We start from the raw sequence: 25000 nt of genomic DNA, 5'->3' as shown, positions 1-25000 counted from the left end.
AGTGCTTCCTGTGCGCTCTGATTGGTGGAGCCTCCAGGCTTTGTACTGGGCCCGTTCTGATTGGTGGAGCCTTTGGACTTTAAGCCGGGCCCATTCTGATTGGCTGCTGTTATTAGTGGAGACTCTGGACTTTGTGCTGGCCCTGTTCTGATTGGCTGCTGTTAAGCGTGAAGGGAAAGCGCTGATTCTTGGCTCTTGGTGTGAAGAGCAATGAAAGAAGCTGTTGAGGTTTTACAGCCATGACGGATGAGCAGAAACATTCCTGGAGCTCCAGCTGAGCAGACCCTCCACACACACACACACACAAACATACACAAACATACACTCTTATTAGTGCAGTTAACACACAGACACCACTACACACTTCAGCATGAGTGAAACAACACCGTTTCATCTTTACAACTAAGATAGCTTAACAGAATCAGCCTGTTTGTTTCTGCCTGGTTTTGTATTTTTGTTTTTTTGCTCTTTCTGTGGAGAATTATGATAAAAATCTGTGGATTTGTAAATTATTTCAGGAGTATCATAACTAAAACCTTAATATGTGAAATAAAATATAATATTACTTTAACTTTTGTTTAATGTTTAAAAAGCAAATCCAATTAGATTCACTTTATTTGATAAACAAAGCCAGTCTCTCATATAACACCTCTACTTAAAGACAGAACATATCACTGTACACACTGCATTCTACATAAATCAGATGCATTTTCATATTAGTCAATAATATTACTGTAATTTAAAGCTGAATAAATATAGATGTACACACATTTACTCCAGTAAATAAACAGAATTAATGATGAGCTGAATATCTGCAGAATTCTGCACGCACAGATTCTGTCTGGGCCTATTGATGAGTCCCGGTTATTCATAACAGCACTCATTATTATTTACAGAGACATGTTGTGTTGAGGAATTTAATAAAAGTTGAACTGTGATTTAATGAGTGACTTAATCTCCGCTCTCAGTGTCTGATTTGAGGTGTGTGGTGTAATGTTTGTGTCCCCTAGATAGTGCTCTTATAAGTGTGTTGTGTGCTGACCTTCAGACTGTGTTTAAACACTGGACTAACAGCGCCTGACAGCTGACGGACACACAACAGCCCAAATTACCCATCATCCACTCAGAGACCGACAGCGGAGTCAACAACCCTTCAGCCTGACAGTGTGTGTGTGTGTGTGTGTGTGTGTGTGTGTGTGTGTGTGTGTGTGTGTGTGTGTGTGTGTGTGTGTGTGTGTTTGTGTGTGTGTGTGTGTGTGTGTGTGTGTGTGTGTGTGTGTGTGTGTTTGGCAGACTCATGTTCGTTTATCTAACTGGTTAGTTGTGTGTCAGTGCTCTTCAGCTCAGTCTGATTGGTGTGTGTTAATCCAGCTAATCTGATCATTAATCAGTGAAGGAGACGCGGCTCGTACTGCTGCCTGGACCAGTGCACTTCAGCTTTCCCCATGATTCTGTGTGTTTGACTAGAGTGTTTCTCATGGAGACTGAGGGACTGATGCTCGGTTAACCAGGAGACTGTGAAATGCTTACTATTTCTTAAATATACACTGTGTAGGAACCTTTCTAGTGTGTGTGTGTGTGGGGGGGGGGGGGTGATTTGATCAGATGACTTGATCAGATCAAATCTTCTGTAAAATGATTTGATCTGATCAAATGACTCAAAAGAGCCAGAACTGAACCATGGTGTGAATCAGATCAGATGACTCACTTTATTAATTTAGACTGTTTGTTGATCTAGTTCAGTTTCCCTCACCTAATGAATCAGCTCAGATGACTCACTCATTTACTGAATCAGCACAGGTGACTCACTGAATCAGCTTAGATGACTCACTCATTCATTGAACCAGCTCAGATGACTCACTGAATATGCTCAGATGACTCACTTTCTCAATTAATCAGCTCAAATGAATCCTTCTATCACTGATTTGGCTCAGATGACTCACTCATTGAAACAGCTCAGGTGACTCACTGAATCGGCTCAGATGACTCACTGAATATGCTCAGATGACTCCCTTTCTCAATTAATCAGCTGAAATGAATCCTTCAATCACTGATTCGGCCTAGATGACTCACTTACTCATTGAAACAGCTCAGGTGACTCCCTGAATCAGCCCGGATGACTCACTGAATATGCTCAGATGACTCCCTTTCTCAATTAATCAGCTCAGATGACTCACCCACTCTTTGAATCAGCTCAGATGACTCACTTGCTCACTGAATCAGCTCAGGTAACTCACTGAATCAGCTCAGATGACTCACCCACTCATTGAAACAGATCAGATGACTCATTTCTTCACTAAAGCGGATTAGGTGACTCACTCATTCAATGGATCAGTTCAGGTGACTCACTGAATATGCTCCGATGACCTCCAGAATCAGCTCAGATGACTCCCTCCCTCACTGAATCAGCTCAGATGACTCCCTTTCTCAATGAATCAGCTCAAATAAATCCTTCAATCACTGAATCGGTTCAGATGACTCCCTCCCACACTGAATCAGATCAGATGACTCCCTCCCTCACTGAATCAGATCAGATGACTCCCTCCCTCGCTGAATCAGCTCAAATGACTCACCCACTCACTTAATTGCCTGGTTAAAAGCTCTTGCACTTGTGAAGCAGCCCCAGTCTGAATTAATCAGAGTAATCCTGGTAAATCAGAAGTGTTCTGTGTCTAATTACAGCAGCTGATGTGATGTAAGATGCTTCAGTTGATGAACCTCAGTGAGTGATGTGTTAATGGCGTCAGACACATTGACTGATAATAACCCTCCCTCATCAGTGAACATGCCGGAGTCTCTGACAGCAGATACACACACTGCCTGTGTTTAGGTTTATTGCATAAAACAGCCCAGATGTGCACATGTGAAAATATGCATGAATATGTGTGCACACTGCCCATAATACTGATGAAGAGTGATCAGCCGGTGATTTGTGCAGTGTTTCAGTGTTGTTGTGCATCAGTCTGATTGACATGTCTGCATGTGGACAGAGCGAGTGATGAGATGAGCATGCTGAAGCTCTTCACAGTCAGTGATGCACGTCTGTTAGTGAGTGTGTTTCTGCTGTTGTCCTTCATTAAATCGTGAGCTGGTGCTGTCGATGCGTTCAGTTATATGTCACACACACACACACACACACACACACACACACACACAGTCACATGTCCTCTGTTATTCACACTGATCTGTGACCTGCTCCACATTCACAGAGTGTTTGACCGTGTCCAGATCCATAAAGCCCAGCGCTTCAGGCCTAATGGTGTCCGGTCGATAGTGTGAAGCTTTTACCTCTGGACTATAGAAGATCGATCACACACAGAGAATGGGCCGATTTACTGAGACCAAATGGAAAAATTATAAACTCATTCCTGACCCGCCCGCAGCAGCAGCAGCAGCGCCTGTAAAACACTGACATCAGTCAGATCTGACGCCCGATACTGCAGATGAGGGATGGAGACATGCTGTACAGCTACAAGCAGAACACTTCACTGCAGTTTACTCAGGGTTGCAGCTGGGGTGAGGGTGAGGGTGAGGGTGAGGGTGCTGCTGTGCGGTTGGTGTCACATGTTTTTAGGGTGTGGTTGTTGAGGGGTTCTGGGTTGCTTTAGGGCAGGGCTATTCAATTAGTTCATCATGGGGGCCGGTTCATAAAGAGCATCCCAAACGAAGGGCCACAGAGATATGACCTGCTATATGAGTGATGACACAACGGCATATAAGAGCCCATATGCTGTATATTATTGCTCCTTAAGACACCCACTCTGTCTGCTTTTTCTACATTAAAATGTTCATATATTGTATTTTAAAACTACATAAAATCAGTGCATTATAAAATAGACTTTTCTTTTTTTTTTTTTTTTTTTTTTCAAACATTCAAATGTTGAATTTCAGAGCACAACAGAAGCAGTGCATTGCTGAAGCAGGCCTCTTCTACATTCAGACACTTTCATATGTTTAAACTGCGTAACAATTAGGGATGCAACAATATAGATTTTGGTTGTAGGATTAAATAGTCTAAAGAATACTCATGATTTCACTGTTATCACGTCTAGTGTAAATTCAAGCTTTATGTTAGGTGAGTAGCTATTTAGATTAACTGTTGTTGTCATCTGTATTCATGCTTAATCATTTTAATAATAACTCGCCTAACATATCTTTTGTTGACATTGCACTGAAAGGCACGCACAACTCTCACCGTCAGATGTTTTCTGCTGTGTGCGCCCTGAGAGACGCAAGTGTGTCGCTCCGCTGGCATCTGCATATTGTCATATATTCTTACATTAGAAATAACAAACCTGCAAGCGTAAAAGACGTGATAAAAGACGTGATGTGGGAACGGCTGCTGCAGATAATCCTGTGTGCGTGTGTATTAGCCTCGGTGTACTTCAAACTTTAAACTAGCGCACAGACAACTTGGCATTTTGCAGCGGTTACGTTTCGTTCTGTGCAACAGAAATGCAGCTTAGAGAAGACTTTACGATTAATAAACTGTGACGAATTAAAGCGCAGTTAATAGTGAAATCGGCTACTCGTTGCATCCCTGTTAACGATATCAGTGCACTGTTCAAATAGCCTTTAATTTCTACAAACATGTTTTCGGCTGCCTGCACCACTCGCTTATGACGACTGACGCTCTGTGCAGCCTGCAGCTCGCGCTGTTATTGAACAGACGCATGCCACTTCATTACTATAGCGGCCGTTTGTCGACTGAACTAAATTTATTTTTGATGTCTTGGTCACACTGTTTGGATGGCCGGAACAAAGTGCCTCAGGGGGCCGGATTCGGTCTGCGGGCCGCCAATTTGAATAGCCCTGCTTTAGGGTGTTGCTGTGTGGTTGTTGTGGTGTTTCAGGTGTTTTCGGGATGTGGTTGTTGAGGAGTTCTGTTGTTTAGGTGTTCAGTGTTTTTAGGAGGTTGTTTGATGGTTGATGAGGTGTTTTGGGGTGATTTTAGGATGTGGTTGTTGAGGGGTTCAGTTGTTTGGGTGTTGTTCAGTGTGTTTTGGGGAGGTAGTTGGTTTGTAGTTGTTGAGCTTTGGTGTGTTTTTGTGGTGTGTGTTTGTTGTGTTGTTGAGGTGTTCTGGATGTTTTTATGAGTGTGTTTAGGATGTGGTTGTTAAGCGGTTCAGTTGTTTACGAGTTCGGGGTGTTTTAGGAAGTTGTTGTGTGGTTGTTGACGTGTTCTGGGTGTTTTTGACTTGCTTTGGTGTAGGTGTTGAGATTTTTGAGGTGTGTTTAGGATGTGGTTGTTAAGGGGTTTCGTTGTTTACGAGTTTGGTGTGTTTTTAGTGGGGTTCTTGTGTGGTTGTTGACGTGTTCTGGGTGTTTTTAACTTGTTTGGATGTAGTTGTTGAGATTTTTGAGGTGTTTTTGGGATGTGGTTGTTTAGGGGATCTGTTGTAAAGGTGTTCAGTGTTTCAGAGGTTGTTGTGTGGATGTTTGTATTCTGGGTGTTTTTGCTTGATTCTGTGTGGGTGTTGAGGCATTCTGGATGCTTTAATGCTGCTAATGTGTGATTGTTGAGGTGTTTCAGGTGTTGTTTTTTGGGGGGCGAGTGTTTTTTGAATGTGGTTATTGAGCGGTTACGTTGTTTATGAGTTCAGGATGTTTTTGACTTGTTTTGGTGCAGGTGTTGAGATTTTTGAGGTGTGTTTAGGATGTGGTTGTTGAGGGTTCTGTTGTTTTGGTGTTCAGTGTGCTTTACGGTGTTAATGTGTGATTGTTGGGGTTTTCTGGATTTCTGGGTGCTTTAGGAAGTTGTTATGTGGTAGTTTGGGTGTGGGTGTTGAGATTGTTGAGGTGTTTTAGGAAGTGGTTGTTGAGGTGTTTTTGAGGGGGTGTTTTAGGATGTGGTTGTGTGGTTATTGAGGGTTTTAGGTGTTTATGAGTTCAGGGTGTGTTTATGAGGGTGGTGTTGCTGTGTGGTTCTGCTTGTTAAGGCATTCTGCACATTTCTAGTGTTGCTGTGCAGTTTAAAGCTTTTCTGCATGTTTTGAGCTGTTTCTGTGTGTGTTTTTTAAGTATTTGTGTGTTTTCAGGGTGTTGCTGTTTGGTTGTTGTTGTTGTTGTTGTTGTTGTTGTTGTTGTTGTTGTTGTTGTTGTTGTTGTTGTTATTGTGCAGTTGTTGGGGTGTTCTGCTTGTTTTAGGGTGCTGCTGTGTTGTTAATGTTGAATTGTTTGAGTGTTTAGTGAGGTGGTGTGCAGTCTCAGGTGTTTTTATGGTGTTGCTGTATGATTATTATGATGTTCCAGGTGTGTTTAAATGAGGTGCTCCAGGTGTTTTTAGGATGTTTCTGAATATTGATGATCTGGCAGAGATCTGTGCTCCTCCGGCGTGTTTGAAGATCTGCAGATGAAAGTCTCCTGAAGCTGTCCTGTGATCTGCATCTGCTTTTGAAGTTCACCTCAGCATCTGTGTTCATTAGCACACACACACACACACACACACACACACACACACGTGTCTAATTATGACCTCTGATTCCTGAATGTTTAACTACTTTATTTTTCATTTGAATTCTTCTGTTGTCTGTTTAATCGTTGATACACTCTTAGATTTTGTGTAGGCTATTTTAGTGTTTCCTGTGTTCAGTTGTGGTGTGTTATAAGTGTGCACATTTCTCAGTATGTGAGTGTGTTTATTGGCCGCCGTGTCTCCATGTCTGTCTCTTTGAGTCATTGAATCTGTGTGCATCAGATCCGACACGCTCGTCTGTCTCTGTGTGTCTTTCTCATTTAAAGCCTCACATTTGGCCCCATGGTAACCAGTCTAAGCCTTTCTTCCGTGTGTGTGTGTGTTGTCCATGAGATTTGGCCTGTAAATCTTGTAAATATCCTCCAGGACGGGCCTCATTGTCCTGGTTTTGTGTGCTGGGCTGCAGAGTTCAATCCCACAGGACGGAGTTTCATTTATCAGTGTGTGCTTTAATACTGAGGCGTCTCGTGTTCATTACCTCCACACACACACACACACACACACACTCTCAATACTCTCACGCGGATCGTAAAACACGCAGATAAAATCATTTCATATTGATTCACAGTCTCCAATTCCCTGTTAAATTAGCCCACATTCTCAGTGTGATGACACAGATGAGCAGAGACGGGTTCATCAGGCGGGTCATCACCACTAATACAGCCGTCACACAGCGCTGCTTATCTGAGAAGAAGAAACATGAGGGAAATCACAGTTTTAAACAGTCTATCTTCACATTTCAGCAGGATTTCTCATCTTTATATCATTTATTTTACTCTCATTCTCATTATCTTGACGTCTTGCGTACATTATGCATGTAAAGTGTTGTGTAAAGCAGGGCAGGGTTGTGTTATGTTGTTAGTTTTGATTAATCCCGTGTCCTCTTCACCACACATCTCAGTGTTTGTTGTTGTTGTTGTTGTAATGTTCATTAGTGTTGTTTGTGTGTTTGTAAACGGTTGTGCTCAGAGAAACTGTGTTCTGCGCTGCTGTACGGGTTTGGGCCCCTCTGTAGGGCTCTTCACACACACTTCACACACACACACTCGAGAGGAACCAGAATCCTGTGCATCTGAACAGCCAATCAGAGAGCAGCTGCATTCATACTGGGAGATATGGTGACACACACACACACACACACACACAGTTATACACACACACACACACACATACACAATCATAAACTATCATGCACACACCCATACACAATCATACAAACACACACACTTTTACACAATTATACACTGAATCAAACACACACACACATGCACAATCAGACACTTACTCTCTCTCTCTCACACACACACACAGACAATTTTTCGCACACACACACACACTCATACACAATCATACACTCACACACACACACACACACACACACAAAATTACTCACTCTCACACACAAATGCACAATTATATGCACATACACTCACTCAAACACACACACCCACACAAAATTACTCACACACACACATGCACAATTATACACTAACTAGAACAAACACACACATGCACAATCATACACACACAAACACACACACACAAACACACTAATACACACACACACACTCATACACTCGCTCAAACATACACACACACACACACACACACACACACACAATTACTCTCTCTCTCACACACACACACACATGCTCAATCATACGCTCACTTAAACACAGACACACACACACACAAACACACACACAAACACATGTGCATGCACATGTGTTTGCGTTTGTGTTTGTGCGTGTGTGTGTGTAGTTGAAGTGACTTAGGTTTGAAGTGTGTAAAAGTGTAGTTGTTGTGAGGTACTTGTGTGTGTGTTTGTGTGTGTGTTTGTGTGTAGTTATATGTTTGTGTTAAATATTTGTGTGTATAAAGTGTAATTTAGGTTGAAGTGTGTGTGTGTGTGTGTGTGTATTTAGTTAGTGTGAGTTAGATGTTTGTGTAAAGCGCGTGTGTGTAGTAAGTGTAATTTAGGTGTGTGTTGTATGTCAGTGCAGTAGTGCAGGTTTGTGTGTGTGTGTGTGTGTGGTGATTGTGTGTGCTGTAGTGCAGGTTTGTGTGTGTGTGTGTGTGTGTGTGGTGATTGTGTGTGCAGTAGTGCAGGTTTGTGTGTGTGTGTGTGTGTGTGTGTACGTGTGTGTGTGTGTGTGTGTGTGTGTGTGTGTGTGTGTGGTGATTGTGTGTGCAGCGCTGCAGAAGCTCTGGCTTGTGTTTCGTCAGTGAATGGGCTTTATAGCGGCGCTCACACAGAGAATAGAGGAGCTCTGAAAGAGAGATCAGCCTCCATTGTTCAGCAGCACAGACCTATCACACACACACACACACACACACACACATCACACACTCTCCTAATGACACCAATAAACACTTTCCCATCAGCAGGACACACACATACACACACACATCTGCTCCTTCATACAGGAGACACAACAGCTGGAGAGGGAAATGTGTGTGTGTGTGTGTGTGTGTGTGTGTGTGTGTGTGTGTGTGTGTGTGTGTGTGTGTGTGTGTGTGTGTGTAACTTGTTTTCCTCATATTGTAAGTACCAAATGTCCCCACAACTATACCCAAACCAGTAAATGTTGACCTTGTGTGGACATCTCTCGGTCTCCATGAAGGAAAGGGCTGATAAAGTACTGTGAAGATGCAGAAGTGCAGAGTGTGTACAGTGAGGGTGGAGGAGCGGGGGGATACAGTCTGTGAGGTGGTGCGGTGGGTAGAGCACTGGTCTCACAGCACTCAGGTCACTGGTTTGAGTGCCGGCTGGGTCAGTTAATGTTTCTGTGTGGAGTTTGCATGTTCTCCCCGTGTTGGTGTGGGTTTCCTCCAGGTGCTCCGGTTTCCCCCACAGTCCAAACACATGCGCTATAGGGGAACTGATCCACTAAACTGGCACTAGTGTATGAGTGTGTGTGTGTGTGTGTGTGTGTGAATGAGTGTGTATGGGTGTTTTCCAGTACTGGGTTGCAGCTGGAAGGGCATGTGCTGTGTAAAACATATGCTGGAATAGTTGACGGTTCATTCCATTGTGGCGACCCCTGATGAATACAGGGACTAAACCCAAAAGAAGCCCAGTCTGTACTGTACAAACATCATTGCAGCTGTGTGTGTGTGTGTGTGTGTGTGTGTGTGTGTGTGTGTGTGTGTGTGTGTGTGTGTGTGTGTGTGTGTGTGTGTGTGTGTGTGTGTGTGTGTGTGTGTGTGTTCCTCTAGTCCAGTTTAATGCAGTTTGACCCAAATCCTAATCTGAATGTTGAAAGCAGTGTGTGAAGATGTATTGTGGTTGATGATTTGCATGTTGAGTGATTTTCGTCATGCTTGTACTGCAGTTCTGCAGATTCACCTGCGGTGTCGTTTAACTAAAGCAGAGCGGCTGCTCATCCCTCAACACTGACCTTCATATTCAACTCCACTCATTCCTCTCAGCAGAACCATCCAGCATCATACTGAACTGACACAAATACACTCGTCTGGCTTCATCCTCCGCCTCTTCATCTCTGTACAGCAGCTTTGACCCCGTCTACACTGCGTAAATCACTATACACACACACACTTAAACACTGTCACACTGCGGTTTTCAGGTGTGTTTGGCTGTAGTTCCTGCAGTGTTTGAGCTCGTGATGCTGCAGAACTGACACTTGTTGCGTTCTGAGAGTAAATCTGGCGCTCTGGGTAATGAATAACCACACACAATAATACACACACACACACACACACACACACACACACAGACGGTGAGGGCTGAGAGAGCAGGAAATGTTTAACCCCATTGAGTGTGTGACAATGGGCCGGGCCGCTCCCGCTGTGAGGGGCGGAGTGTGTGCTGATCTGGGGTCAGTCAGAGCTGATGCTGCTGGACACTTTCACTGCGCTTCTGGAGCTGCACACACACGCACAGGCTACACACACATGCTGACCGCTGGAGCTGCTGATACACACTCGCCAGGTCTGACCGCACACACACACACACACACACACACTGAGCTGTAGATCCACTAATCTCTGGATGTGTAGATGTGTTTATGTGTGTGTGTGTGTGTGTGTGTGTGTGTGTGTGTGTGTGTGTGTGTGTGTGTGTGTGTGTGTGTGTTTGCTGGAGGATCATTGCTGGATACATGAGAGCATTCATAAATATTGCATCTAGATGTTTAAACTGTGCTGCTGTGGTGGAGTGTGTGCGTTTGGGTTTGTGTGTGCGTTTGAGTTTGTGTGTATTTGTTTGTATGGGTATGTGTGTGTGTGTTTGTGTGTAAGATTAAGTGTATTTGTGTGTGTTTGTGTTTGTGCCTGTGTATTTGAGTTTATGTAGGTGTTTGTGTGTGTTTGGGTTTGTGTGGGTGTGTGTGTGTGTGGGTGTGTGTGTATTTGTTTGTATGGGTATGTGTGTGTGTGTTTGTGTGTAAGATTAAGTCTATTTGTGTGTGTTTGTGCCTGTGTATTTGAGTTTATGTAGGTGTTTGTGTGTGTTTGGGTTTGTGTGGGTGTGTGGGTGTGTGTATTTGTTTGTGTGTGTTTGAGTTAGTTTGTTTATTTGTTTGTATGTTTGAGTTTGAGTGTGTGTGTGTGTGTGTGTGTGTGTGTGTGTGTGTGTGTGTGTGTTTGAGTATATGTGTGTGTTTGGGTTTGTGTATGTGTGTTTGAGTTTGTGTGGGTGTGTGTGTGTGTGTGTAAGATTGAGTCCATTTGTGTGTGTTTTAGTTTATGTGTGTGTGTGTGTGTATTTGTTTGAGTTTGAGTTAGTTTGTTTATTTGTGTGTGTGTGTGTGTGTGTGTGTGTGTGTGTGTGTGTGTGTGTGTTTGAGTGTATGTGTGTGTTTGGGTTTGTGTATGTGTGTTTGAGTTTGTGTGGGTGTGTGTGTGTGTGTGTGTGTAAGATTGAGTCCATTTGTGTGTGTTTTAGTTTATGTGTGTGTGTGTGTGTGTGTATTTGTTTGAGTTTGAGTTAGTTTGTTTATTTGTGTGTGTGTGTGTGTGTGTGTGTGTGTGTGTGTGTGTGTGTGTGTGTGTGTGTGTGTGGTGTTGTGTTGTGTTATTATTTGATCTTGTGGGCAATATCTGCACATTTCCTCAGTGTGTGTATGGTCTCTCCTCAGTGTTTCTGTCTTGTTTTGTTGTCTAATATTCAGATATGTATTGTGTTTATGGTTGTGTTATATCGTGTTATTGTCTGTTTGAAAGCTGAGTGAGTTTAAGCTGAACACTAGAGCAGAATTCTGCCACTGGAGATAGAAATAAAGAGCAAATAAGAGGAGAAATCATCATCATTATCAGTGTGTCGAGTGTTTCTCATCTGTGTTCATCTGAATCTGAGTGTGTATTCATTCAACTGTAAAACAGCAGATGATCAGAGCTGTGTTTTAATGACCGTGTGTGTGTGTGTGTGTGTGTGTGTGTGTGTGTGTGTGTGTGTGTGTGTGTGTGTGTGTGTGTGTGTGTGTGTGTGTGTGTTTGCAGGTTCTTCTCATCTGTGCAGAACAGCGCGAGCTGATCTTCTCTGGTGAGTTTACTCTGGGTTATTTGTGGCGATTGTTCTGCGTTCAGGAATGAGCAGTGTGTCTTTTTCAAAACAGTGTCATCTCTTATCAAAACTCCACACACACTGTTCTCAACACTGCACATGCAGAACGCCTCACTTCTCCATCAGAATCCAACACTGCATTCAGAATGCCAGAAACACACGTCAGAATCAAGCATCCGCATCAAATGGCAGACGCTTCTCTAATAATAGTGGATGTTTGTACACAGCATGCCAACACTGATGATCTAAAGCTCTTTAAGCTCATATCTAATGTTCATTACAGAAACCTGTTTATTCACATATTCACACGCCTATACTACAGTAACACAGATCGGTTAGTGGTCATTCAGACATGAGTGTTTCCACATTTGAGCAGTGTGTGTGTGTGTGTGTGTGTGCGTGCGTGCGTGCGTGTGTGTGTGTGGGCGTGTGCGTGTGTGTGTGCGTGTGTGAATGACTCCAGCGTTTAATTGGTTGTGTTTGGAAAAGGAAAGCAACTGGCTTCCTGGTAGATTTGTGTGTGTTTCAGTAGAGCATTGTGTGTGGTGTTTTGAGAGTTTGTTGAGAAACCGCTTCTGGTTTTGGAGATCTGCTGTCTAGTTTTGTATTTTGAGTGAGAGTTTTCAGAAATCCTGTGACAGGTAAAGGTGTTGTGTGTAAAGAGCAGTCTTAATGAGCGATTCACTGAGTCATCACTTTAAATGATTCATTCAGTATAGGTGATTCAGCTAGTGAGTGTTTAAGAATCACTGAATCACTGACTCAATTGATTCATTCAGAAACAGATTCTTTCAGGAAAGAAACATGTTTTTTAAACTATTTTCATTGGTGAAACAGAAAAACACAATGTTGAGAATTAAACAGAACTCACTTGATATGAACTTGTTGGTTAAACTCAAATAAACTTAAATAATTCATCCACTATAGAAATATGCATGATTGATTCATTTAAGAGCAAGACGGTGACGCGGTGGTGTCGCACTGTGGCCTTACATCACTCAGGTCTCACCTCACAGCACTCTGGGTCAGTTGGTGTTTCTGTGTGGAGTTTGCAAGTTCTCCCCGTGTTGGTGTGGGTTTCCTCCGGGTGCTCCGGTTTCCCCCACAGTCCAAACACATGCGCTATAGGGGAACTGATCAACTACACTGGCACTAGTGTATGAGTGTGTGTGAATGAGTGTGTATGGGTGTTTGCCAGCACTGGGTTGCAGCTGGAAAGGCATCCGCTGTGTAAAGCATATGTTGGAATAGTTGGCGGTTCATTCCTCTGTGGCGACCCCTGATGAATAAAGGGACTAATCTGAAGGAAAATGAATGATTCATTTGGTTCAATAATTGAGTCAAATGATTCATTCAGAACTGATTCCTTCAGGAGCACTCAGTTGAGTGTCGCTCTGAGAAACACAAATGATCGAGTTTTTGTTGAGTTATATCTGTTTTAAATGATCAGTATTGTGTGTGAAATGTAAAGTAGCTCCCGCAGTGTGAACTCTAGTGTGGAATAACTGACGTGTGCTGATATTCAGGATAACGTCACTCTCGCTTGTGTGATATTACTGAACTATGACTTTACAGAGCCTGTAGCATGCTGTTGTCTTTTGAGTGCACTTGTTTCACCCATTAATGCTGTCATCATCTGTGTAGTGTGGGGATCTAACATGTCACGTCTGCTTAAACACACTCGTTAATCATGTCTCTGTTCAGCTCCAGTGTTCCTCTGAGTGTGTGTGTAGAGCTGGAGGATATCATCATCAGCCTGAGAGAAAAACAAAACAAGTGTGAGATGAGCTCGCTAATATAGTCAAGCAGACGAGTGTGTGTGTGTGTGTGTGTGTGTGTGTGTGTGTGTGTGTGTGTGTGTGTGTGTTCATTCAGCAGACAGAATGAAGTATGATCGGAATGTGTTTGCAATAATATGCCGAAGCGCTTGACAAAAGTGATGAATAAACATGAGTCATTAGCATATAAATGAGCTGTAGATCTTCAATAAGCTGCCGCTGTGCATGCTCATCATTCATAAATCCAGCTGGCCTCTGATTGGCTGTCGGAGGCGGCGACGGGTCATGTGGGTGTCTGAAGGAGCTGCGGGGCGTCGCTCAGTGTTTTAGGGAGATTGTTTCAGTGGGCGGGGCTTACTGCAGGTGATTAGCCTATCAGAAGTAGATCAATGGTTGCTGTGTTTGGGGTATAGTAAGTGTGTGATGTTTTTAACATCAGCAGAATGTGTGTGATTGTCTTCTTGTAGATTTCTTGTATTCATAAGCTGCTGTGATCATGTGAGTTGATCATAAACATGACCCTGTTGAAAAGAAGTGCACTTAACCTGTAGTGTGCATTTAATGCAGTATTAATGAAATAAAAAGACATTTTTCAAGCATTTAAAACACTTTTAAAGAGTGTATTGTGCAATAATATCACATTAATAGTGTGGAAATGTATTATTTTTAATTGTTTGGTTAATTTACAGCACACTGGTTTTGATGTGTTGACTAAAGCACATGTAAAAGCTTGATTATTTAACTGTAATGTGTTTTTCAATATATTAAATTTAATATATTTGAGATGCATTGAATCTGCAACATCATCAATATTAATATATTTAAATAAATAACATGCATATTGCAATAGAAGTGACATGAATGTGTGTTTCAGATGATCAAAGTAGCTTGCAGATCATTCAGCCATATTTTAAAGACAACAGATTTATGATGGCATGCTGAAATAAATAACACATATACAGATGAACTGCATTGCAAACTTAATAACTAAATAAATGTTGCCTCATTTTCTTAACATTTGAAGGAAAAGGTGGATGGAAAAGTGACTTCATGCTTAAAATTTGATGAACTCAATCTGCCAATGGCCTCAGAAATCTAATTAAATGATAAAAAGTCTATTTTAGATCCATTCATATTCATAATTCTCTAAACTCACTCATTTTCTGTTATCTCGTCCTGCTGCAGTGTGAAGTGAGTCAGAAACATTCGGCTAATGGCATTAATATATGAGTTTAAACTGTAATGCATTGCATATAATATCAGTGCATTGCTGACAAGATGCAGTTCAGTGTCTGATAGCATCACACTCCACTATACTGAGATTATCTGCTACATTCCCTCAGATGGACTGCTGTATTTCTCTGTGTGTGTCTATGAGAGTGCCCATTCATTTTCCTTCAGCTTAGCTTTCCCTTATTTATCAGTGGTCACCACAGCGGAATGAACCACTAACTATTCCAGCATATGTTTTACACAGCGAATGCCCTTTCAGCTGTAACCCAGGACTGGAAAACACCCATACACTGCGGCCAGTGTAGTTGATCAGTTCCCCTATAGCGCATGTGTTTGGACTGTGGGGGAAACCGGAGCACCCGGAGGAAACCCACACCAACACGGGGAGAACATGCAAACTCCACACAGAAACACCAACTGACCCAGCTGAGACTCAAACCAGAGACCTGAGTGCTGTGAGTCCACAGTGCTAACCACTGAGCCACCGTGCCGCCTCATGTCTGCATTCTGTCTGAGTGAGTGAACATCTGCACTTCAGCAGGGCTCAGCTCAGCTCAGCACAGAGAGCTCCAGATGTTGGCATTACTCTTCAGTATAACACACATCAGTCTCCGAGCCGTCAGCTGACTCTGTGTGCTCTCACACTCCTCTGCAGTCAGCATGTAGAGCTCTGCTGTGAAGATGAAGTCTGTCCGTCAGCGCTGATCTGCTTTTCTCACACTCTGAATGAGCTTTTGTTGCTCTCGGGCTTTTGAGTTCAGTGAAGGAGAAACTATTCAATTCAGTTCACCTGCAGCAGTGAATGAGGACAAACCCCACAGAGAATGAGTGAAGATCAGGAGGAATATCCACATCTCACACTCGCTCTGCATCTATAGACGACAGACTACAGCATGATTGTGCTGTTCATGTAAAGCTGAATGCACTTTTTACATATTTATACAGTCCAGACCACAGAGGAAACATGTGGAAGCTGCTTAATCATATAGAGAAGGGCTTAATCAGCAGAAAGGGGGCACAGTGAGTTGAATAGGTGCTTAAACACACGTACTGTATGAGCAGTATTAATGAAGACATTAGTCTAATATTTCAGCTGTTTGAGGGGAAATGATGCTAGTAAACATGAGTGTTGTTGACAGGGTGTCAGAGGGGTCTTAAAGACTTAAAATGTCCTGAAATTTAAGAAACAAAATTGTAGTCCTTCAATCAGGGTGTCTGTGGGCTCTCTAAAAGAATTAAAAGAATTGATCAAGCAATTATGAGAAAATTAAGACCCTGAAAGGTGTTTAAAAATCCTAATCACATTTTTACCAGGTCTTAAATTTAGTTCAAGCATCGTCCAAAGTGTTTGAGTGTAAAAAAAAAAAGCGTAAATATATTTATTTTCCTCCTGATATTAACAAGATGCATCCGTCCAAGCTACAGATGTGCTCTATTCTTTTATTTAATTACTACTGTTTATTAACTTTTTTTTCCCAGAGTTGCGGCTGGAAGGGCATCTACTGTGTAAAAACTTGCTGGATAAGTTGGCGGTTCATTCCGCTGTGGCCACCCTGGATTAATAAAGGGACTAAGCCGACAAGAAAATAAATGAATAAATGTTTATTAAGTGAAAGGTTTGATACTGATTAAAACCTGAAGTGTCGATGAAATCTTAAAATATTCAGAGAAAGTCTTTAAAAAGTCTTAAAGCGGTATTGAAATTATCTTTAGGATTCCTGCATATACCCTGTAAACAGTCTTAAAATCTCTGCAATATTGTGTTCATCAACAGCTTTTAATTTTTCTATATCCATGTAAAGCTGCGCAATCTGGCCAACATGCACCCAATCACCATCATGCCCGCTCAATAAAAGTTTCACCAAAATGTGTTTATTAACAATGTATTGCCAACACGGTTTATCTTGATTTTGAATTTATTTTATTCAACAGGGACAATGCTCATTATTTTCCCAGAGATCCGCTGCGTAAAAAACTTGCTGGATAAGTTGGCGGTTCATTCCGCTGTGGCGACCTCGGGTTAATAAAGGGACTAAGCCGACAAGAAAATGAATGAATGAATGATTGAATACTCATTATTAAACAGTGAAACTGTAAATAAGCCAGAGTTAGCCACAAGGGCTAATTTTCATCTGTCGCCCCCTGCCAGATTTTAAAAGGCAACCTAAAATCAAAAACACATCATCACACATACAAAATCAGTAAAGTTACATATGACAAGGAGATAAAACATGTAATAAGAATTTCTTCAAAAGTTAGACGAAAGAATCACATGTGACTACACACTTGATTTGCTTTTAGCCTTTTCTTTAACTCGTGTTTAAAAGCTGAATATTTTGTATCCGCCCTTAAATCCATAGAATAATGACCGGCTCTAACAGAGAAGACTGATTGTGCAAAAGTTGTGCGTCTGAACTGCACAGCACAGTCTCCCCTGGTAACAGATCGGGTTGCTCGACCATTATTGTTCTTGTGTGTCCCTAACTCACACAATGGAGCTGGAGCATATCCATTAAACAACAAAAAACCCAATGTTTAAACTTTGCCATTTTTAAGAATGCTCAGTGTTTAGCCTTGTGCAAGTCTGTAATTTAGTTTATAACGGTCTTTAAATGTCTTAAATCTGACTTGATGACGCCTGTAGAAACCCTGCTGGAGATTCTTGTTCTGAAATTCTTTACCAAACCAGTGGATCTGATTGCATTTGCATTGTAAACCTTAATTGTTAAAGATGTTTTAGCTACTAAACTCCCTCAATCATTCTGATTGTTTTACAAACATAGCAAAGTTTGGCTGTGGTTATTACTTTACACAGTCTACAGTCCTCTAAATGTCCTGATTAGAATGTCTTGAGAGATTAGTGCAGCCCGAATCATGACAATACTGGATCATGTTCAGCACCAATGATCTGCTTTGATTGGTTCACTGGGCTTTGTTTACATCCCGCTCTGCAATATGGCCGACTGATGAGCACTGCTTGGAGGAGTTACAGATTTTAAGAGAGATGTTTCTCTCAGTTCTGCTTCACAAACATGATAAAACTATCAAATATGATTACATTTCAGAAGTTAATAGAAGTTGTCTGTGACTGTACTGTAAAATGCAGTTGATTACTAGGATTTAAACTGTATTTTTAGCATAACTTGTCCAGTTTTTCAACATTAGTTGCACTTTCAGAAGTCAACATTAGCTTTAATTGATCTTCATATATATATAATTATTATAATTAATATTAGCAGTAACTCATTGATCATCTTTAAGATGGTTTAAGTGCCACCTGTTTGATCCTCAACATTGTTTATTTGTGTAGTCTAACCCTGATGTAGACCGTTTTGATGATGTAAACAATAGCAATGGTCGCAGCACATTTCCTGTTGTACATGTTTAATGTCTACAGCTTCCGAGAATCCAGAAAGAGCCTCATATTGATCAATGATGTTATGAGAGCTGCTTTAACATTACATTATGATTGGATTGCCTCTTGTTACAGGTATGCAATAGTTTGACTAAAGCAGGAAATGTTGAGGGTCAGTGGCTTCACCGCACTGAAGTGGTCTATAGTGTGGAGTGCCACAGGGATCTGCTTTAGGCCTCTGTATCTGCTGTGTGCCGAGTCAAACATGTGGAGCTGGAGAGATTCAAGCCCAAGATAAAGAAGTGTACTAATAATGCAATAACTGTTGAGTTGAGTGTGGTGTGTGTTATATGTGTGTGTTGTTGAGTTCAGTTCTCCTGTGTCGTCAGCTCCACTGAGGTGTGTGTGTGTGTTATATGAAGCGTCTCTTCATAGTCACACAATGCCATCTGTCTGTCCTCCTTCACGTGTGTGTAGGGTGTCAGGTTTGTGTGTTAGCCGCACAATGGAGGCCGGATGGGTCTGAGCGCTCTCACAATGAGCCGTCTTTATTTCGGAGAGTCTCTATACTGTTCTCAGGCCTGCTGAGTGGGAGGAACCCGGAGAGCCTCTGAGACGCGCAGGTGGAGGCGGACACGACTTTAATGAACACCACTTTAATACACACTGCTCAAATACACACTGCTCAAATACACACTGCTGAAATACACACTGCTGAAACACTGCTGCAGTCACAGAGCCTTCATATGGATCAATGAGGGGTTCATCTGATACACACACACATTAACACATTAAAACACACTGACTCACTCCCACACTGACAAATACAGATTTACACATACAAACACACACACACACACACACACACACACTTTTCTTCATGTAGACCAAAACAATCAACATACACACTTAACATTTACTGGTTTAACTATACTTGTGGGGACATTTGAAATACAAGGTTCAGTCGCTCACACAGAGACAGGAGTGTGTGTGTGTGTGTGTGTGTGTTGGTGTGATGGAGGGGTCCGGCAGGGATTGTGATGCTAATGTCGAGGGTTAGCATACAGTGAGCATACGCTGCTCTTTCCTCATTCACTGCCCTCATTCCAGCATCATCTGTGCTCAATAGTGGATTAAGGATGTGCTGACCGCTGCGGCCGCTGCTATTGTCTCACCATGACCACTATCAGCACTCTGGAAACCTCTGCAGACACACACACACACACACACACACACATATACAGAGACACACACCATCACTAACCACTGTAAGGTTAGGGTCAGTCTAGTGTTGTGTGTGTGTGTGTGTGTGTGTGTGTGTGTGTGTGTGTGTGTGTGTGTGTGTGTGTGTGTAAGTGTGTGTGTGTGGATCTGAGAAGGTGTTCTTGGATGTGTCCTATTTCATTCATCTGCCCTAGATAGTGTGCCAGATTAAGATCAGCCTGTTCCAGATCAGGGCTGAGGAATGAGGCTTCAGGTGTGTGTGTGTGTGTGTGTGTGTGTGTGTGTGTGTGTGTGTGTGTGTGTGTGTGTGTGTGTGTGTGTGTGTGTGTGTGTGTGTGTGTGTGTGTGTGTGTGTGCGCGTGTGTGTGTGTGTGTGTGTGTGCTGTTCACTGAAGGTCTTGCTATAGTTTAGTGTTTTCGTCTACTTGAATTGAATTGTGTGTAGTTTATCTGTAATGTGTGTCATATCGGGGACTGTAAGGGTGTGTGTGTGTGTTCATATATAATCATTTATTTATTTATTTTATATAATAATAATACAGTAGGCTATTATCATTGATTAGCAGTTATGATCAAGATGATGAAGGTTATTGATGAACATTTTTTGTGTGTGTGTGTGTGTGTGTGTGTGTGTGTGTGTGTGTGTGTGTGTGTGTGTGTGTGTGTGTGTGTGTGTGAAGTGCTGTAATAATTAGGGCTGGGTGATATGGCAATATGCTGTCTCGATAATTCTTTTCTATGTAGACCAATAATATTTTAACATTTTGTCATTATTATTATTATTGTTATGTTGATGTGTGCAGTGGGTTCTGAGTGTGCAGTGTTGTGTTCTTCAGTGTTTGTGTGTCGTCTTCTTGTACACAAACCTTTTTTCATACAATGCATTGCTTTCTGTTAAGAAATTAAACTGAATGAAGCATCAAATGCACATCATTTATTCAATAATCTTATTGTTTTACAAATATACCACTGTTATTTATTCAGAGATGACAACATTTAAACCAGTTTGACCCATATAGCTCACTTTGGGGCCAGTATATACTGCATGCTTCCAGAAAAAATATATATGTGTCTTTTCATATCTCAAATATTTTAGGCTGCGTTTTATTGCTAAATATGAATATGTTCAGTGGCGGCACGGTGGCTCAGTGGTTAGCACTGTGACCTCACAGCACTCAGGTCTCTGGTTTGAGTCATGGCTGGGTCAGTTGGTGTTTCTGTGTGGAGTTTGCATGTTGGCGTGGGTTTCCTCCGGGTGCTCCAGTTACAGTCCAAACACATGCGCTATAGGGGAACTGATCAACTACACTGGCCAGAGTGTGTGTGTGTGTGTGTGAGAATAAGTGTGTATGGGTGTTTCCCAGTACTGGGTTGCAGTTGGAAGGGCATCCGCTGTGTAAATATATAGTGAAATAATTGGCGGTTCATTCCGCTGTGGTGACCCCTGATGAATAAAGGGAATAAGCCGAAAAGAAAATGAATGAATGAACATGGTCACCGAATGACAAACATCATCAACACTGATCAGCTGAACACGATCATGTGTGCTGTACATCCATTCACATCAGTTTATTGTATTGACTTGGCTGATCACATACAGCAGTGTTTCTCAACCACGCTCCTGGAGGAGCACCAGCACTGCATGTTTTGGACGTCTCCTCTGTCTGTCACACACATTACAGGTCTGTCAGTCTCTGCTGATGAGCTGATGATCTGAATCAGGTGTGTTTGGTTAAGGACATGTGCAGAGCCAGTGGTCCTCCAGAAACGTGGTTGAGAAACACTGACTTACAGCATGGTGTGCATTGGGTAATATGAAGTGACGAGTGCCGTCCACACAGAGCTGGAGTAGCTGTATGCAGACTGAAGGGTTACAGGTCATGTGTTGGATCAGAGTAGTTGTGTTGTGTAGTTTAGTGTTGGTGTGAGCCGGTTGTGTTCAGTTTTCATTCCCTCATTCAGGACGCGGCTCCGTCTTGTTTCCCTTTACTTTATTGAAAAGGTCAACAACACTAAGCAGGATGCGGATTTCTGGAGAACATGCATCGCCATGGATACGACACCGCCGGCCAATGATTGATCAGCGCCGCTCGCATATATAATTTCAGCCTTGGTGATTCCGGCCAATCAGACGCGAGCTCTGCTGATCACTGTAACTCTTCAGCAGTAGCTGTGTTTGCGGAGTTTGGCTGGAGATATTTGCATATGCAAATGAGCGGTCATAATCAGCATATGAAAGCTGAGTGATCTGATGAGAATGAAGGATTATTCAGCCCTCGCTCGAGGAAAATCAGCTTATTCAGAGCAAATATAGCAGCTTTCTTCAGTCAGGAGACATTCAGTGGAGGAAGCAGCATTACTACAGTGAGGATTTATCAACAAATATATAGAGAAATCAAGCAGATATATTCAAATTAGGCTGACAAGAAAATGTTGCTTAAAAAAATCGAAATTTATAAAATGTTGATTTAATTACTACTTAGTAATACTTTAAAACTAAAACTAAAATAAACTTTATGTGCATGTAAAAGTAATCTAAATGTAAAAAGAAAAAGTAAAATGCCAGAAATATAAACTATCGAGCTGAAAAGAAATGGTTACTTGAAATAAAAATAAGTTCAATGCATTAAAAAAATTATTTAGTTTAAATAGTTAAAAATAAAATAAAATTAAAATAATCATAAAAAAAGAAAAGGTCACTTGAAAAATGGAAATAAGTTAAATTAGTCATTTAATAAAAATGTTGGTTTAGTTAGTTATAATAAAAAAATAACACAAACTTATTTAAATTAATATAAATGTAAAACAGTAATCGAAAAGTTTAAATTAATACAGAAAATGTAAAACCCTAAAACTATTGAGCTGAAAAGAAATGGGTACATAAGATTAAAATCAAGTTTAAAACATTTTAAAATAAATGTAGTTTTAATGAAATAATTTTAAAACAAAAAAATACAATAACTTCATAGAGGATTTAAACCAAATAAAAACAGAAATACAGCAGAAATGTTTTATTCACTCACACTATTTTCACAGTTTTTTATAACTAATAAATTGTGACATCTGATCTTGTGAGTTTTGATGACTGATGTTTAGTGTGTAAAGTATGAGATGTAAATCTTCTAGCGTGTAGTGTGTGTGTGTGTGTGGTGTAACTCTATAATGCGCTGAGATGAGTGTGTGCTGCTGTGAGAGCTGTACATGATCTGTCCCTCTGCATGCTAACGAGGAGCGCTTCTTTAACACTCTGCCAACTGTGTGTGTGTGTGTGTGTGTGTGTGTGTGTGTGTGTGTGTGTGTGTGTGGTGTGTGTGTGTGTGTGTGTGTGTGTGTGTGTGTGTGTGTGTGTGTGTGTGTGTGTGTGTGTGTGTGTGTGTGTGTGTGTGTTCATGCACCCGTGAGAGAGAGCATGTTCATGAATTCAGAGTTGAGGCAGAATCAAGCGCTGTGTAAACATTTACTCTCCATCATCTGGAAAACAACAGCAGTGAAAGAAGACGAGAGGAGAGGAGAGGAGAGTCCTTGAGGAGGAGAAACACTAGAGGAGAGTCTTTAACCCCTTCAGCACCGCTTCATATGTGCAGTCATGTACTAGTGCATTAGTATCTCTGCATCTGTCTGTGTACAGTATCTACAGTAAAGCAGCTGAGCTCTGTTCACCCGCGTCTGTTGATTAATCAGTAAAGTGAAATTACAACAGTTATTTAGATGTTAGTCTAGTTTTAAAGATGTCTACAATCTAGTGTGCTTCAAGAATAGGACAAAATGTGCATTTAGAGCTGTGTTTCTCAACCATGCTCTTAAGGAGCACCAGCTCTGCATGTTTTGGACGTCTTCTCTGTCTGTCACACACATTACAGGTCTGTCAGTCTCTGCTGATGATCTGAATCAGGTGTGTTTGCTTAAGGAGACATGGGCTGCGTCTGAAACCGCACATTCAGATGCAGCACCTGCTGAGTGGTGGGCGGAGTCAGACGCTGTCAGCACCTCATACTTCTCATCAAATCTTCTGACCAATCAGATGCTCTCTAGCATCTGACATGCCCTGCCCCCTTCTTCTCATTGGCTGTTCATTTGATTCGCTTGAGCTCAACCACTCTCACTGGCAAAGCTGTAAGTAAAACACAGCGCTATTGGCTGCTTTTATAAAGAGGAGGGGCTACTCTATGCCCCGCCCTCTCTTCATGTTCCAGTTGAGTTTGTCTAACACTGAATTAAAAGGCAGATATCAGAGCTCTTCAGGAGACCTTTACATCTCCTGAATGCTGTAGAAGCACTGAACTCTGCTGATTTTATAAGAGGACGGCTGATTGGTCCCTCATTCACATGCTAAACAGGAGTATTTGCATGCCGCCTCTGCAATTATAAACGCTAATGAGGGGCTTATGGGAAACGTATGCTGATGATGGAATGCCTTTGTGTTCCACACACACAGAGAGAGAGAGAGAGAGAGAGAGAGAGAGAGAGAGAGAGAGAGAGAGAGAGAGGGAGAGAGAGAGGGAGAGAGAGAGGGAGAGACAGATGTTTCTTTGAACATTCCAGAACATTAAATAATATTGTTTCATTATTATTATTAATTAATTGAAATTGGTGCCTTTTATTTACAGTAAATTTATTTAATAACTGTAAAATATTTCAGATGCATCTCTGATTGATGTTGATTGTAATTTGCATGGTGAACTGGAAGTTTTTAAGATTCTCTTTTTATTGTTCTGTTGTTATACTCATCATCATTGGCATGTGGAAATCAGTGATAACACTTTTATGCACTAATTTAAATTCAGACCCAAAACCTCTTTCTGTTTCACTGTAAACTATAGAATAAACAGCACACGACTGACAGAAGCTGCATACAAACTGAAGCCGTTTATTCTGTTACAATACTGTTACAATCAGTCTCTCAGTGTAATGCTTAGTTTGCTGTACATTGAGTTAGAGAAGGCTGTTTTACTTCAGACCTGTAGTGAACACATCCCATTTTTGCAGTCGAGACACAGTTGGTCAGAAATAAAACACATAACCCTAACTCTGGCATATTATTATGAGTGTGTGTCAATATTAAATCAATATATTGTACAGTAAATGCTGTTGTTTTCTGAGTGTGTGTTGACAGTATTGTCTGGACAGCAGAGGTCATTTGGCTGATAAACTATATTAATGTCAGTGATCATAACTCTACTGTACTCCTCTGCATTACACACACATGCTGTTATACTGAGTCACTCTCACTGTGGTATTGATCAGCTCGTGTGTGTGTGTGTGTGTGTGTGTGTGTGTGTGTGTGTGTGTGTGTCATCTGGAGATCCTGATTCTTTCAGCAGGTGTTTGATCTTCATCTGGTGAGTCATGAGTCATGGTTCAGTTCATTCGTGTTGATTCAGCTGTTGATTCAGCTTCTGGTGTGTGTGTGT

The 25000-nt window shown here is 41.6% G+C and overlaps 1 protein-coding gene across 50 annotated transcripts in view; it reads left to right on the top strand.

The window, feature by feature from the left end:
* Positions 1–25000, top strand: part of nrcamb (neuronal cell adhesion molecule b) — a 67301-nt gene that overhangs the window by 10336 nt on the left and 31965 nt on the right. For 21 of the 50 annotated variants that reach the window (XM_087311297.1, XM_087311282.1, XM_087311277.1 and 18 more), the window contains exon 2: positions 11936–11978. The exons of 12 other annotated variants lie outside the window; for them this stretch is intronic. The gene's annotated coding sequence lies outside the window, so the exon portion shown is untranslated. Of the gene's footprint in view, positions 1–10336; positions 10428–11935; positions 11979–25000 lie in introns of those variants that run through there. 17 more of the 50 variants (XM_087311298.1, XM_087311283.1, XM_087311291.1 and 14 more) reach the window with 1 other exon arrangement.

This window comes from Danio rerio, chromosome 25 (assembly GCF_052040795.2).
Source record: "Danio rerio strain M-AB ecotype USA chromosome 25, GRCz13ab, whole genome shotgun sequence".
Lineage (NCBI taxonomy): Eukaryota > Metazoa > Chordata > Actinopteri > Cypriniformes > Danionidae > Danio > Danio rerio.
The sequence above is the reverse complement of the archived record's forward strand: the minus strand, read 5'-3'. Positions and strand labels throughout refer to the sequence as shown.